Source organism: Scyliorhinus torazame, chromosome 6 (genome assembly GCF_047496885.1).
Source record: "Scyliorhinus torazame isolate Kashiwa2021f chromosome 6, sScyTor2.1, whole genome shotgun sequence".
In the NCBI taxonomy this organism is placed as follows: Eukaryota; Metazoa; Chordata; class Chondrichthyes; order Carcharhiniformes; family Scyliorhinidae; genus Scyliorhinus; species Scyliorhinus torazame.
The window spans coordinates 245,606,493-245,621,523 of NC_092712.1; positions in this window are offsets into that span (position 1 = coordinate 245,606,493).

Genomic DNA, 15,031 nt, shown 5'->3' on the forward strand with positions numbered 1-15,031 from the left:
TGCATGCTTACCTTCAACGACTGGTGCACAAGGACACCCAGGCTGCACACTCCCCTCTCCCAATTTATAACCATTCAGGTAGTAATCTGCCTTCCTGTTTTTGCTTCCAAAGTGAATAGCCACACACTTATCCAAATTATACTGCATCTGCCATTGATTTGCTTACTCGCCCAACCTGTCCAGATCATGCTGTAGGATCCCTGCATCCTCGTCACAATTCACTCTCCCACCTAACTTGGTATCATCTGCAAACTTTGATTTGTTACATTTTGTTCCCTCATCCAAATCATTAATATATATAGCTGGGGTCCCAGCACTGACCCCTGTGATACCCCACTAGTTACTGCCTGCCAATTTGAAAAGGACCCATTAATCCCTACTCTTTATTTCCTCTCTGCCACCTCAATACATTTCTCCCAATCCCATGCGCTTTAATTTTGCACAATAATCTCTGATGCGGGACTTTGTCAAAAGCCTTCTGAAGTCAAAATATACCACATCGACTGGCTCATCCTTGTCAACTGCACTGGTTACATCTTCAAAGAATTCCAACAGATTTGTAAAGCATGATTTTCCCTTCATAAATCCTTGCTGACTCTGATTGGTCCTGCTACTGCTTTCTAAATGTTCCCCACTACCGATGTTAGGCACACTGGTCTATAATTCCCTGCTTTCACTCTCCCTCCCTTTTTGAATATCGGAGAGACGTGAGCCACCCTCCAATCTGCAGGGACAGTTCCACAGTCCATAGAATCCCGGAAGATGACCAGCAATGCATCCACTATTTCCAGAGGCACCTCCTTAAGCACTCTGGGATGCAGATTCTCAGGCCCTGGGGATTTATCCGCCTTCAAACAAAGAACAAAGAAATGTACAGCACAGGAACAGGCCCTTCGGCCCTCCAAGCCCGTGCCGACCATGCTGCCCGACTAAACTACAATCTTCTACACTTCCTGGGTCCGTATCCCTCTATTCCCATCCTACTCATGTATTTGTCAAGATGCCCCTTAAATGTCACTATCGTCCCTGCTTCCACCACCTCCTCCGGTAGTGAGTTCCAGGCACCCACTACCCTCTGCGTAAAAAACTTGCCTCGTACATCTACTCTAAACCTTGCCCCTCTCACCTTAAACCTATGCCCCCTAGTAATTGACCCCTCTACCCCGGGGAAAAGCCTCTGACTATCCACTCTGTCTATGCCCCTCATAATTTTGTAGACCTCTATCAGGTCGCCCCTCAACCTCCTTCGTTCCAGTGAGAACAAACCAAGTTTATTCAACTGCTCCTCATAGCTAATGCCCTCCATACCAGGCAACATTCTGGTAAATCTCTTCTGCACCCTCTCTCAAGCCTCCACATCCTTCTGGTAGTGTGGCGACCAGAATTGAACACTACACTCCAAGTGTGGCCTCACCAAGGTTCTATACAGCTGCAACATGACTTGCCAATTCTTATACTCAATGCCCCGGCCAATGAAGGCAAGCATGCCGTATGCCTTCTTGACTACCTTCTCCACCTGTGTTGCCCCTTTCAGTGACCTGTGGACCTGTACTCCTAGATCTCTTGACTTTCAATACTCTTGAGGGTTCTACCATTCACTGTATATTCCCTACCTGCATTAGACCTTCCAAAATGCATTACCTCACATCAATCCCATCAATTTTCCCAGCACCATTTCTCTACTAATGTTGATCTCCCTCAGTTCTTCCCTTTCACTAAACCTTTCATTTCCCAGCATTTCTGGTATCTTCTTTGTGTCCTCTTTTGTGAAGTAAAACCAAAGTATGTATTCAATTGCTCAGCCAATTCTTTGTCCCTTGTTATGCATTCCCCTGTTTCTGTCTGTCGGGGGCCTACGTTTCTCTTTACCAATCTCTCTCTTTGCATTTCTATAGAAACTCTTGGTGTCAGTCTTGGATTGTCCGCACCTCACATCGAAATCGTGGCCGGTGTGGGGGCGGAGAATCCATGTTCCCCAAGGGCAGCATGGTAGCACAGAAGGGCAGCTCGGTAGCACAGTGGTTAGCACTGTTGCTTCACAGCTCCACGGTGCCAGGTTCAATATCCGGCTTGGGTCACTGTCTGTGCGGAGTCTGCACGTTCTCCCCGTGTCAGCGTGAGTTTCCTCCCACAGTCGAAAGATGTGCAGGTTAGGTGGATTGGACATGCTAAATTGCCCTTCGTGTCCAAAAAGTTTAGGTGTGGTTCCTGGGTTATGGGGATAGGTTGGAAGTGTGCGCTTAAATGGGGTGCTCTTTCCAAGGCCCGGTGCGGACTCGATGGGCCGAATGGCCTCCTGCACTGTAAATTCTTTGATTCTATCAAATCAGGACTGGCGGTTCCCCGCTTCTGCGGGCTTCGAAAAGTGGCGTACTCTGGGATTTGCGCTACCTGGGGCAATTGCGCTACCTGGGACAATTGCCAGAGGCTCGCTCCGCCCTAGACCGGCCGAAGTCCCCGCGGCGTGGAACTAATGTGCTGCAGCCGGTCGGGATACTCGTGTGGGGGTTGCGGACTCAGCCCGCGGCCACCCTCGTCGGGGGTGGGCCAATCGGAGGGCGGGGGGGCCCTATAGGTTGCCGGTAAATGCGGGAGTTAAGGGTCGAGCGCCAGGCCGATCGGGGGATTCTGTTTTGGGTCCAGCTCCGCTGTCCGAGTCCGCCATGGAGCACGGCGCAGCCGCTGGATGTGCGGAGGCCCATATCTGCAGCAAAAGCTGCGAGATCTACTCCTGGTTCCTGCTAGTCCCCTGCAGGGCTAGGAATTTGTGCCCCTTTGTTGCCAGTTTTTCTGGCGTAAAGCTCTACCGTTTTGACGCTGACATAATGGAGAATCCAGACATGGAAAGAACATTGAAAACATCTGAGGGAGTTATTCAATCGACTTCAGGAGGCGGGTTTGGTGATAAACCTCGCCAAAAGTGAATTTGGAATAGCCCAAGTCACTTTCCTTGGCCATCCAATCGGACAGGGTCGACTGGTCCCACGGGATGTGAAAACGAAAGTTATTGGGGAGTTTCCGATACTCTCGACACGACGGGAAATAATGCGATTTCTTGGTTTGAGTGGATTTTACCGGAAATTTGGACCACATTTTAGCAGTGTGGTCGCTCCACTGACGGACTTGCTGAAGAAGCGTAACAAATTCCAGTGGACAGCGGAGTGTCAACAGGCATTTGACGGCCTGAAGGCTGTGTTAGTGCTCCTGTTAGTCATCCCAAATTATACCAAACCCTTCAAAGTGGCTGTTGATGCGAGCGATGTGGGCGTAGGTGCGGTGCTTCTACAAGACAACGACGAAGGGCTAGAGCGGCCTGTTGGTTATTTTTCAAAGAAATTGAATTCTCACCAGAAAAAGTATTCGACGATTGAGAAGACTTTGAGTTTGGTGCTGGCTTTGCAACATTTTCACATTTATGTGACCAGCAATCCATCTGACACCATTATATATACTGATCATAATCCTTTGACGTTTTTGGAGCGATTCCGGAATAACAATGCGCGGCTGTTTTGCTGGAGTTTATTGTTCCAGCCGTTTCATTTTAAAATAGTACATGTAGCAGGACGGGAAAATGTGATAGCCGGTGCTTTGTCACGAATGTGATCAATTGAGAAGGCTTTCAGTTGGAGGAAGTAGAATGAAGAAAAATGGACTATATTATTATACCTGTTTGAGTGTGTTGTTTTCTTTAAATGAAAATGTATATTTACTGTGTACATTTCTTAGTGGATGGTGCAAAAGTGAAAAATGAAACCATGTTGAAGTTGATGGTTTATTTTTTTTTCTTGGGGGGTGCTGTCATGTGAGAGTACCTTTAAGACATGGATGTTTACGCATTGTACCTTTAAGAAAATGCAGTGATGTCAGAGTGTGGGTGGAGCTGGGCTTTAGAACAGCCATTTTGCAGTTTTTAGTTGCAGTTTGGAGGAAAAGAGCTTGGGGAGTGTCTGTGTTTTGCAGTGAGCTGGATTTGCTGTGATCTCTGCCATGAAAGACTATCTCCGGATCATTTGGGTGATTTAAACTCATAATAGTAAAGCCTTTAACCTGATGTGATTCTGTTTAAAGGTGTTAAATCTCTTGGAAGTTTGAAGGAACATTTTGAGGAATTATTTACTGTTGTAATATTTTTGGAGTTATCTTTGAAGTAAGGGGTGTTAAGAGATCCAATGTTTATTGAAGACGTTAAGTTGAGTTCATGGAATAAACATTGTTTTGTGTTTAAAAACCCACGTATCCATAATTGTAATCCCACGCCCAGGGAACAAGACGTGTGCTTGGAAAAGCAACAAATACATTAAAGGGGGAGGTTGGTTGAACTCCATGATACATTTTGGGGTTCAGAAAACGCCTCGCCCATAACAGCCTTTTTGCACTGCGCGGAGGGGTCTCCTATACGGGCTGCTGCTGCACACGCCTTCACTTTTTTAAATATAAATTTAGAATACCCAATTCATTTTTTTTTCCAATTAAGGGGCAATTATGCATGGCCAATCCACCTACCCTGTGCATCGTTTTCGGTTGTGGGGGTGAGACCCACGCAGACATGGGAGAATGTATAAACTCCACATGGACAGTGACCAAGGGCCAGGATCGAAACTGAGTCCTCAGTGCCGTGAGGCAGCAGTACTAACGACTGCGCCACAGTTTTGCCCATCCTTCACCTCCTTAACGTCACCCGGACACCCCAAGACTTTTTGACCTCTGGCGGCAGAGGTCCACCGTGGAGGTCACTCTATGGAGGAGTCCTCCCCCCCTCAATATTGGGGACCTGTGTGGAGGGTGTCACATGCAACAGTGTTGTACAACCACCGATTCACGGACTCCCAAGAAGCCTGCCATGTTTGTGGCCTTGTGGGGTTCGTGGACCACATCTGTGTTATGTGTTAAAGGCTGCACTCCCTAGTTTTCTGACAAATCTTTTGTTGACGTTTTGTTTGCACTTCTTTTTTTTTTATAAATATTTTATTGAACATTTTTGGTCAACCAACACAGTACATTGTGCATCCTTTACACAATATTATAACAACACAAATAACAATGACCTATTTTATAAACAAAAAATGAATAAATAATAAACAACAAAAATGAAAACTAACCCTAATTGGCAACTGCCTTATCACAAGTAACACTCTCCAAAAATATAATTTAACAGTCCAATATATAATTATCTGTCGCAACGACCTATACATATTATACAGTATATATTAACAACCCTGAGAGTCCTTCTGGTTCCTCCTCCCTCCCCCCCCCCCCCCCCTCCCCCCACCCCCGATCCTGGGCTGCTGCTGCTGCCTTCTTTTTTCCATTCCATCTATCTTTCTGCGAGGTATTCGACGAACGGTTGCCACCGCCTGGTGAACCCTTGAGCCGACCCCCTTAGAACGAACTTAATCCGCTCTAGCTTTATAAACCCTGCCATGTCATTTATCCAGGTCTCCACCCCCGGGGGCTTGGCTTCTTTCCACATTAACAATATCCTGCGCCGGGCTACTAGGGACGCAAAGGCCAAAACATCGGCCTCTCTCGCCTCCTGCACTCCCGGCTCTTGTGCAACCCCAAATATAGCCAACCGCCAGCTTGGTTCGACCCGGACCCCCACTACTTTTGAAAGCACCTTTGTCACCCCCATCCAAAACCCCTGTAGTGCCGGGCATGACCAAAACATATGGGTATGATTCGCTGGGCTTCTCGAGCACCTCGCACACCTATCCTCCACCCCAAAAAATTTACTGAGCCGTGCTCCAGTCATATGCGCCCTGTGTAATACCTTAAACTGAATCAGGCTTAGCCTGGCACACGAGGACGACGGGTTTACCCTGCTCAGGGCATCTGCCCACAGCCCCTCCTCGATCTCCTCCCCCAGCTCTTCTTCCCATTTCCCTTTTAGTTCATCTACCATAGTCTCCCCTTCGTCCCTCATTTCCCTATATATATCTGACACCTTACCATCCCCCACCCATGTCTTTGAGATCACTCTGTCCTGCACCTCTTGTGTCGGGAGCTGCGGGAATTCCCTCACCTGTTGCCTCGCAAAAGCCCTCAGTTGCATATACCTGAATGCATTCCCTTGGGGCAACCCATATTTCTCGGTCAGTGCTCCCAGACTCGCGAACTTCCCATTCACAAACAGATCTTTCAGTTGCGTTATTCCTGCTCTTTGCCACATTCCATATCCCCCATCCATTCCCCCCGGGGCAAACCTATGGTTGTTTCTTATCGGGGACCCCCCAAGGCTCCAGTCTTTCCCCTATGCCGTCTCCACTGTCCCCAAATCTTCAGTGTAGCCACCACCACCGGGCTTGTGGTGTAGTTCCTCGGTGAGAACGGCAATGGGGCTGTCACCATAGCCTGTAGGCTAGTCCCCCTACAGGACGCCCTCTCTAATCTATTCCACTCTATCAAATGCTTTCTCGGCATCCATCGCCACTACTATCTCCGTTTCCCCCTCTGGTGGGGCCATCATCATTACCCCTAACAGCCTCCGTATATTCGTGTTCAGCTGTCTCCCCTTCACAAACCCAGTTTGGTCCTCGTGGACCACCCCCGGGACACATTCCTCTATTCTCATTGCCATTACCTTGGCCAGGATCTTGGCATCTACATTTAGGAGGGATATAGGTCTATAGGACCCGCATTGTAGCGGGTCCTTTTCCTTCTTTAAGAGAAGCGATATCGTTGCTTCAGACATAGTCGGGGGCAGTTGTCCCCTTTCCTTTGCCTCATTAAAGGTCCTCGTCAATACTGGGGCGAGCAAGTCCATATATTTTCTATAGAATTCGACTGGGAATCCATCCGGTCCCGGGGCCTTTCCCGCCTGCATGCTCCTAATTCCTTTCACCACTTCTTCTACCTCAATCTGTGCTCCCAGTCCCACCCTTTCCTGCTCTTCCACCTTGGGAAATTCCAGCCGATCCAAGAAGCCCATCATTCTCTCCCTCCCATCCGGGGGTTGAGCTTCATATAATTTTTTATAAAATGTCTTGAACACTCCATTCACTCTCTCTGCTCCTTGCTCCATCTCTCCTTCCTCATCCCTCACTCCCCCTATTTCCCTCGCAGCTCCCCTTTTCCTCAATTGGTGTGCCAGCAACCTGCTCGCCTTCTCCCCATATTCGTACTGTACACCCTGTGCCTTCCTCCATTGTGCCTCTGCAGTGCCCGTAGTCAGCAAGTCAAATTCTACATGCAGCCTTTGCCTTTCCCTGTACAGTCCCTCCTCCGGTGCTCCAGACTGTCCATACACCCTACCCAAGAATCAACTTCCACAAAGTTGATGATGTCTCATCTGATTATCACCTCAAGTCTACTTTCCTGTCTCCCCCCAGATCCTATGACTCACTTGTCGATCAAGAATTGATGTAACTCTGCCTGAAAAATATCCAATGATCCCCCCTCCAGTGCTCTCTGGAGAGGAACATTCCACAGGTTAACAACCCTCATTAAAAAATATTTTAATCTCTGTCTAAAAACCCCTACTTTTAAACTGTGTCCCCTAGTTCTGGTCTTCCATTAAGATAAACTTCCTGTCAAGTCCCGTCAGGATCTCGTATGTTTCTTATATCTTGTATTATGCCAAATGCATAATTAGCCTTTTCTTGACTTACCTTCAACATTTCAAATCGTTCAGCATGGCATCCTCCTTTAATGTCTTTATTTTTGTCGAGCTGGGAGCACTGCACTCTCCTGGTTCCATTCAGCCAACTACTTGCGTTTCACACATTAAAACATTCCAGAGAACATCAGAGGAATGGTATGAAGCAACATTTGACACCAACCAACATAAGGTTTGGCCAAAGGATATCCTCAAGGAGGAAAGTGAGGTGAAGACGACTCCATCCTTGGTAGTGTCAGACTAATACCAAAATACTTAGGCTGCAGAGAAAAATTAAACAGGAGCTTTATTGGAAAACATCTGCAGTGGCTTACACCTTTCATGATGGGGTATGAGAGATCCAAACCATGCAATCTTGTATGACTTGAATGATGTACACAGTACATGATTAGCATATTCAACAATTAACATAGATTAACATAGAATTTACAGTGCAGAATTAACATCACATTAACAACCCAATATATAATACAACATACTAAACAGAGTCACAGGGAAGGGATTTATAGAGCCTGGACATGTGAAGACATTGCCACAAGTTAAAATCAGGAACTGTTGAGAGACCACAATTAGTGAAACACAAATATCTCAGAGGATTGAGGGGCTGGAGAGAACTGTCAGGCCACAATCAGTAAAGATAGGCAACAACACCTCCTCCATGATCATCCTCAACACCGGTGCACCACAAGGCTGTGTCCTCAGCCCCCCTATATTCCTTATACACCTATGAATGTGTGGCCAAATTCTCCTCCAACTTGATTTTCAAATTTGCTGATGACACCACCGTAGTGGGTCGTATTTCAAACAATGACGAGACAGAGTACAGGAATGAGATAGAGAATCTGGTGAACTGGTGCGACGACAATAATCTCTCCCTCAATGTCAACAAAATGAAGGAGATTGTCATCGACTTAAGGAAGCGTAGTGGAGAACATGCCCCTGTCTACATCAATGGGAACGAAGTAGAAAGGGTCGAGAGCTTCAAGTTTTTAGATGTACAGATCACCAACAGCCTGTCCTGGTCCCCCCATGCCGGCACTATAGTTAAGAAAGCCCACCAACGACTCTACTTTCTCAGAAGACTAAGGAAATTTGGCATGTCAGCTACGACCCTCACCAACTTCTACAGCTGCACCGTAGAAAGCATTCTTTCTGGTTGTATCACAGCTTGGTATGGAGCCTGCTCTTTCCAAGACCGCAGGAAACTACAAAAGGTCGTGAATGTAGCACAGTCCATCACTCAAACCAGCCTCCCATCCATTGACTCTGTCTATAATTCCCGCTGTCTCAGAAAGGCAGCCAGCATAATTAAGGACCCCACGCACCCCGGACATACACTCTTCCACTTTCTTCCATCAGGAAAAAATACCGAAGTTTGAGGTCACGTACCAACTCAAGACCAGCTTCTTCCCTACTGCCATCAAACTTTTGAATGGACCCACCTCGTATTAAGTTGATCTTTTCTCTACACCTTGCTATAACTGTAACATATCTTGCAGTCTCTCCTTCCTTCCCTATGTACGGTATGCATTGTTTGTATAGCATGCAAGAAACAATACTTTTTACTGTATACTAATACATGTGACAATAATAAATCAAATCAAATCAAAATGTAGAGATGGGGATGATGAGGCCATGAAAGGACTGGAGAACAAGGATGAGAATTTTAAAATCAAGGTACTGCTTGACAGGGAGCCAGCTCAGGTCAGCCAATATGGACCTTGAACTGATTAAGGACATGGGCAGCAGAATATTGGATGACTTCAGTTTTGCAAAGGGGAGAATTAGGCTGGCGGGGTGCATTGAAATAGTCAAGTCTTTAAGAGACTTTGGTGTCGAGGTACAAGGAACACACAAAGTAAGCATGCTGGAACAACAAGCAGGAAGGCAAATGGCATATTGGCTTTTATTGCAAGGGGCTTGAATACAAGAGTGAAGAAGTTTTGTTACAATCGTGGACTGCTTTGATCATCATATATCAGGAAAGATATTCTTGTCCTGGGGATGGTACAGCGAAGGTTCAACCCAGAAATCATTGGCCTGAATTGTAAGGTTGAGTAGAATGGGCCTATATTCATTGAAGTTTCAAGGTGATCTCATTGAAACTTAAAATAATCTAAGGGGTTGTTTCCCCTAGCTAGAGAGTCCAAATAGTTGAAAGAAAGAGGAGTAAAGGTGCAGGAAAATTACAGAGATGTTCAAGAACTATATTGGAGGCTTTTAATTTCTCAAATATTGATTGGGATATCATTAGATTAAAGAGTAAGGGGGGAGAAATTTCTTTTTTGATAAACAATTTTATTGAGGCATTTTGGCTTGGTAAACAACAACAATACAAAACAGTGTGCAAAGAACAATCAACAGTGCAAAAACCAGCTCCCCTCCTACAAGGACCCGCCTAACTAACCCCATAATCTACGTTGCCCTACCCCCCCTCCCCCAGCTGACAATTAATTTTCCGCGAAGAAGTCGATAAATGGTTGCCAGCTCAGGGCGAACACTGACAGAGCGGATTTAATTTTCTCCAGACCGAGAAAGCTCGCCATATCCGATAGCCAGGCCTACGTCTTCGGGGGCTTTGAGTCGTTCCATGCCAGCAGAATTCGTCGCCGGGCTACCAGGGAAGCAAAGGCCAAAATGCCAGCCTCTCTCTCCTCCTGGACTCCCGGGTCCTACGAAACCCCAAAAATTGCCACCTCTGGACTCATCACCATCCTTGTTTTCAGTACCCGGGACATAACGTCCGCAAATCCCTGCCAGTACCCCCTGAGTTTTGAACATGCCCAGAACATGTGAACATGGTTCGCTGGTCCACCCGCACATCTGGCGCACCTGTCCTCCAATCCAAAAAATTTACTCATCCGGGCCACTGTCATGTGGACGAGATTGAATTGAATCAGGCTGGGCCTAGCGCATGTTGTGGTCGCGTTTACCTGACTCAATGCCTCCACCCATAAGCTCTCTTCTATCTCGCCTCCGAGCTCCTCTTCCCACTTAAGCTTCAGCTCCTTGGTCTGCGTCTCCTCTTGAGTTCTTTGTATATATCTGAGACCCTCCTCTCCCCCACCCATCCACTGGACACTACCCTGTCCTGGATCCCCCTAAGTGGCAGGCGTGGGAAGGATGGAAACTGCGTAGGTACCTGCAAGTACCTGAAATCATTCCCTCTCGCCAGCCCAAATTTCTCCTCTAACGCCCTCATGCTCGGGAAGCTCCCCCATCCTCTCAATCCCAGCCCTCTGTCATGTTCGGAACCCCCGTCCATATTCCCCGGGGCAAATCTATGATTGTTGCAAATTGGGGACCAAACTGATGCTCTCACATCCCCGACATGCCTTCTCCATTGGCCCCAAATCCGCAAGGTCGCCACCACTATAGGGCTGGTGGAGTACCATGCCAGCGGGAGCGGCAGGTTAACCAGGGTCGCCAGACTAGTGCCCCTGCACGAAGCGGCCTCCAACCGCCCCCAAACCGACTCCATCCATTTCCTTATCATAGCTATGTTGGCCGCCCAGTAGTAGTTACCAAAGTTTGGCAGCGCCAGTCCCCCTTCCCCTCAGTTCCTCTCAAGCATCAATCTCCTCACCCTTTCCGCCCACACAAATCCCATAATCATTTTATTGACCTTCTTAAAAAAGGACCGCAGAATGAAAATGGGGAGACACTGGAATACGAACAGGAATCTCGGGAGGATCGTCATTTTAACCATCACTCTCCCCGCTAGTGTCAGTGGGAGCACATCCCACCTCCGGAACTCGATCCTCATTTGCTCCACCAACTGAGATAAGTTCAACTTGTGCAACCGGCCCCAGTCCCGTGCCACCTGTATCTCGAAGTATCTAAAATTGTCCCCTACTAACCTAAACGGCAGCCCCCTCAGCCGACCCTCCTGGCCCCTCGTCTGGACTGCAAGCAACTCACTTTTTGCCATGTTCAGTTTATACCCTAGAACCAGCCGAATTCCCTCAGGATTCCCATGATTTCATCCATCCCAGTCCGTGATGTATAAGAGCAGGTCGTCGGCATACAAGAAAACTGTGTTTCACCCTCCTCCCCCCCCCCGTACCAGCCCCTTCCAACCCCTACAAGCTCTCAGGGCAATTGGCAGCAGGTCTATTGCTAGCGCAAACAGCAGTGGGGAGAGGGGGCGCCCCTGCCTTGTCCCTTGGTACAGTTTAAAATAGTCAGACGTCGTCCTATTCGTCCTTACACTAGCCTCCGGAGCCTGGTACAACAGCCTGACCCAGTCGATAAAGCCCTCCCCGAACCCAAATCGTCCCAGCACCTCCCATCGACAGTCCCACTCAACCCGGTCGAAAGCCTTCCATGCATACATTGCCACAACTACCTCTATCTCCCTACTCTCCAGGGACATCATGATCACATTCAGCAGCCTTCTTACGTTGGCCACCAACTGCGTGCCCTTGACGGACCCGGTTTTGTTCTTCCATAATAACGTCCGGCACACAGTCCTCAGTCCTAGCAGCCAAGAGCTTGGCCAGTATTTTTGCATCGACATTGAGCAGAGAGATCGGCCTATAGGACTCACATGCCTGTGACATCGTCGGGGGTAGAACCCCTCTGTCTCTTGCCTCATTAAAAACCCTAACCAGCCCCGGCCCCACTATCTCAGAGAACTTTCTATAGAACTCCACCGGATACCCATCCAGCCCTGGGGCTTTACCCAATTGCATGACCCTCAAGCCCACCAATATTTCTTTGGTCCTAATCGGGGCCCCCAGCCCGTCTACCAACCCCCTACCCACTTTTGGGAAGGTCAGTCCATCCAGAAAGCGCCTCATCCCCTCGGGCCCCGGAGGGGGTTCCGAGGTGTAAAGCTTACTATCGAACTCCCTGAGCACCTTGTTCAGCCCTGCCAGTTCTCCTACCAAGTTTTCCCTCCCGTCGATTACCTTCCCTATTTTCCTGATCACCTCCCTCTTCCTCAGTTGCTGTGCCAGCATTCTACTGTCCTTCTCCCCATGCTCATAAATTGCGCCCCTCGCCTTCCTAAGCTGCTCCACAGCCTTACCTGTGGACAACACCTCGAACTCAGTCTGTCGCCTTCATCATTCCCTTAAAAGCTCTACCCTCGAGGTCTCCGCATATTTCCTATCTGTCTGTATAATCTCCTTCACCAGTCGGTCTGTTTCTGCCCTGTCTGTCCTGTACCTATGCGCTCTAATCGAGATCAGCTCCCCTCTCACCACTGCCTTCAGCACCTCCCAGAGCACCGCACTGAGACTTCCCCTGTGTCATTGATCTGCAGGTAGTTTTGCATACATTTCCTCACCCTCTCACACACCGCCTCATCCGCCAACAGACAGACATCTAGCCTCCATTGAGGGCGCTGAAAGCTTTCCTTACAGACCTGCAGATCAACCCAATGTGGAGCATGGTCCGAAATAGCAATCGCCGAATATTTTATGTCTGTCACCCCCACCAGCAAATCCCTGCTCATGATGAAAAAATCAACTTGGGAATACATCTTATGAACATGTGAATAGAACGAAAACTCCTTCCCCGTCGGCCGACTAGCCCTCCATGGGGCAGCCCCCCCCCCCCTCATTTGCCCCATGAACCCCCTCAGTTCCTTTGCCATTGCCTGCACCTTACCCGTTTTTGAACACCACATGTCCAGGCCGGAGTCAAGGACTGTGTTAAAATCACCTCCCATAATCAGCCTGTGCGAGTCCAGGTCATGTATCTTCCCCAGCAGCCTCTTAACAAAATCCACATCACCCAATTTGGGGCATATACATTGACCAAAACTACCCTCATCCCCTCGAGCTTGCCACTCACCATGACAAATCTGCCTCCCCCATCTGAAATTGTGCAACCCACCTCGAATTGCACCCGTTTATTAACCAAAATCGCGACCCCCCTGGTTTTAGTGTCCAGCCCCGAGTGCAAGACCTGGCTAATCCAGCCCTTCCTTAATCTGACCTGGTCAGCTACTTTCAGATGAGTCTCCTGAAGCATTATTATGTCCGCGTTCAGCGCCCTTAGATGCGCGAACACACGTGCCCTCTCTACCGGCCCGTTTAACCCTCTTAACGTTCCAGGTGATCAGCCTGGTTGGGGGGCACCATGCCCCCCCCTCGTCGATCAGCCATCTCCTTTCTTGGGGTCGCCCCTAGCCCCTGTGTCGCCTCCTGGCAGCCCCCACCTCCGACCTCCTCCATGTTACTAAACCTAAGTCCCTCCCTCGTCAGCAGATCAACTACACCCCTCCCCCCTCCCCCTCGCAACACCACCCTGTAACCTAACCCCTGCCATAAAGTGGCTATGTACACACCCCCCCACCTGGCTTCCGTAGACCAGCTCACCCAGCTAGCCTGGTGACTCTTGACTCCGGCGCCAACAAGTCTCCCACCTATTGTTCCCTTGACCCATCCCCCCCACCCATCGACACCACTTCCCCAAACCAGCCATCCTCGAGCAATTGCTCTGAAAAAAAAACCAAGGAACAAAGAAAACCCCGACATGAGTGCAAATCAAGTAATACAAAATACGTAATAGGCACATCCAACCACCCCGATCAGAACACAAAAAGCCCCCAGCACCATATACCTTAACTGCCCTCTTTTCCAATGAAAACTCGAATACAGAAGGAAAAAAACAAGACACAAGAAAAACATGTAAACATCGCTTAGTAACTTTTTAACTTCAGTCCAAAGGTCCTCAGTTCGGCACCAGCCCTTCTCTCTTGGCGAAGTCCATCGCGTCCTCGGGCTCCTCAAAGTAATGGTGCCATCCCTCATGCATGACCCAGAGGCATGCCGGGTATAGCAGCCCAAACTTCACCTGCTTCTTAAACAAAATATCTTTGACTTGCCTGTAGCCTGCCCTTCTTCTGGCCACCTCCACGCTCAGGTCCTGGTAGATGCACAAGACACGATAGTTCCAATTACAACTCTGCGTGCGCTTGGCCCACTGTAGCACCCGCTCCTTGCCCAGGAACCTGTGGAACCTGACCACCATCGCTCGCAGGGGGGAGGGGGGGGGGCACTCGCGGGTGCCTCGCCAGCGCTCTGTGCGCCCTGTCCACCTCCAACGGGCGAGGGAAGACATCATTCCCCTAACAGCTTCTGGAACATGTCTGCCACATACGCCACGGCATCCTCTCCCTCAGCCGTCTCCGGGAGACCAACGATTCTCAAATTCTGCTGATGGGACCTATTTTCGAGGTCCTCCACCTTTTTCAGAGGCCTTTTTTGTTGGTCTTTCAGCCTCCCCATCTCAACCTCCACCACCATTTGGTGATCCTCCTACTCCTCCAGTGCCTTCTCCAGCTTCTGGATCGTCCGATCCTGGGCATCCAGCCTGTGCTCCAGGCGTTCGATTGATTTCTTGATCGGGTCTAAACTATCCCGTTTCAACGCGGTGAAGCCCTCTAGGATGACCTTCAGCAGA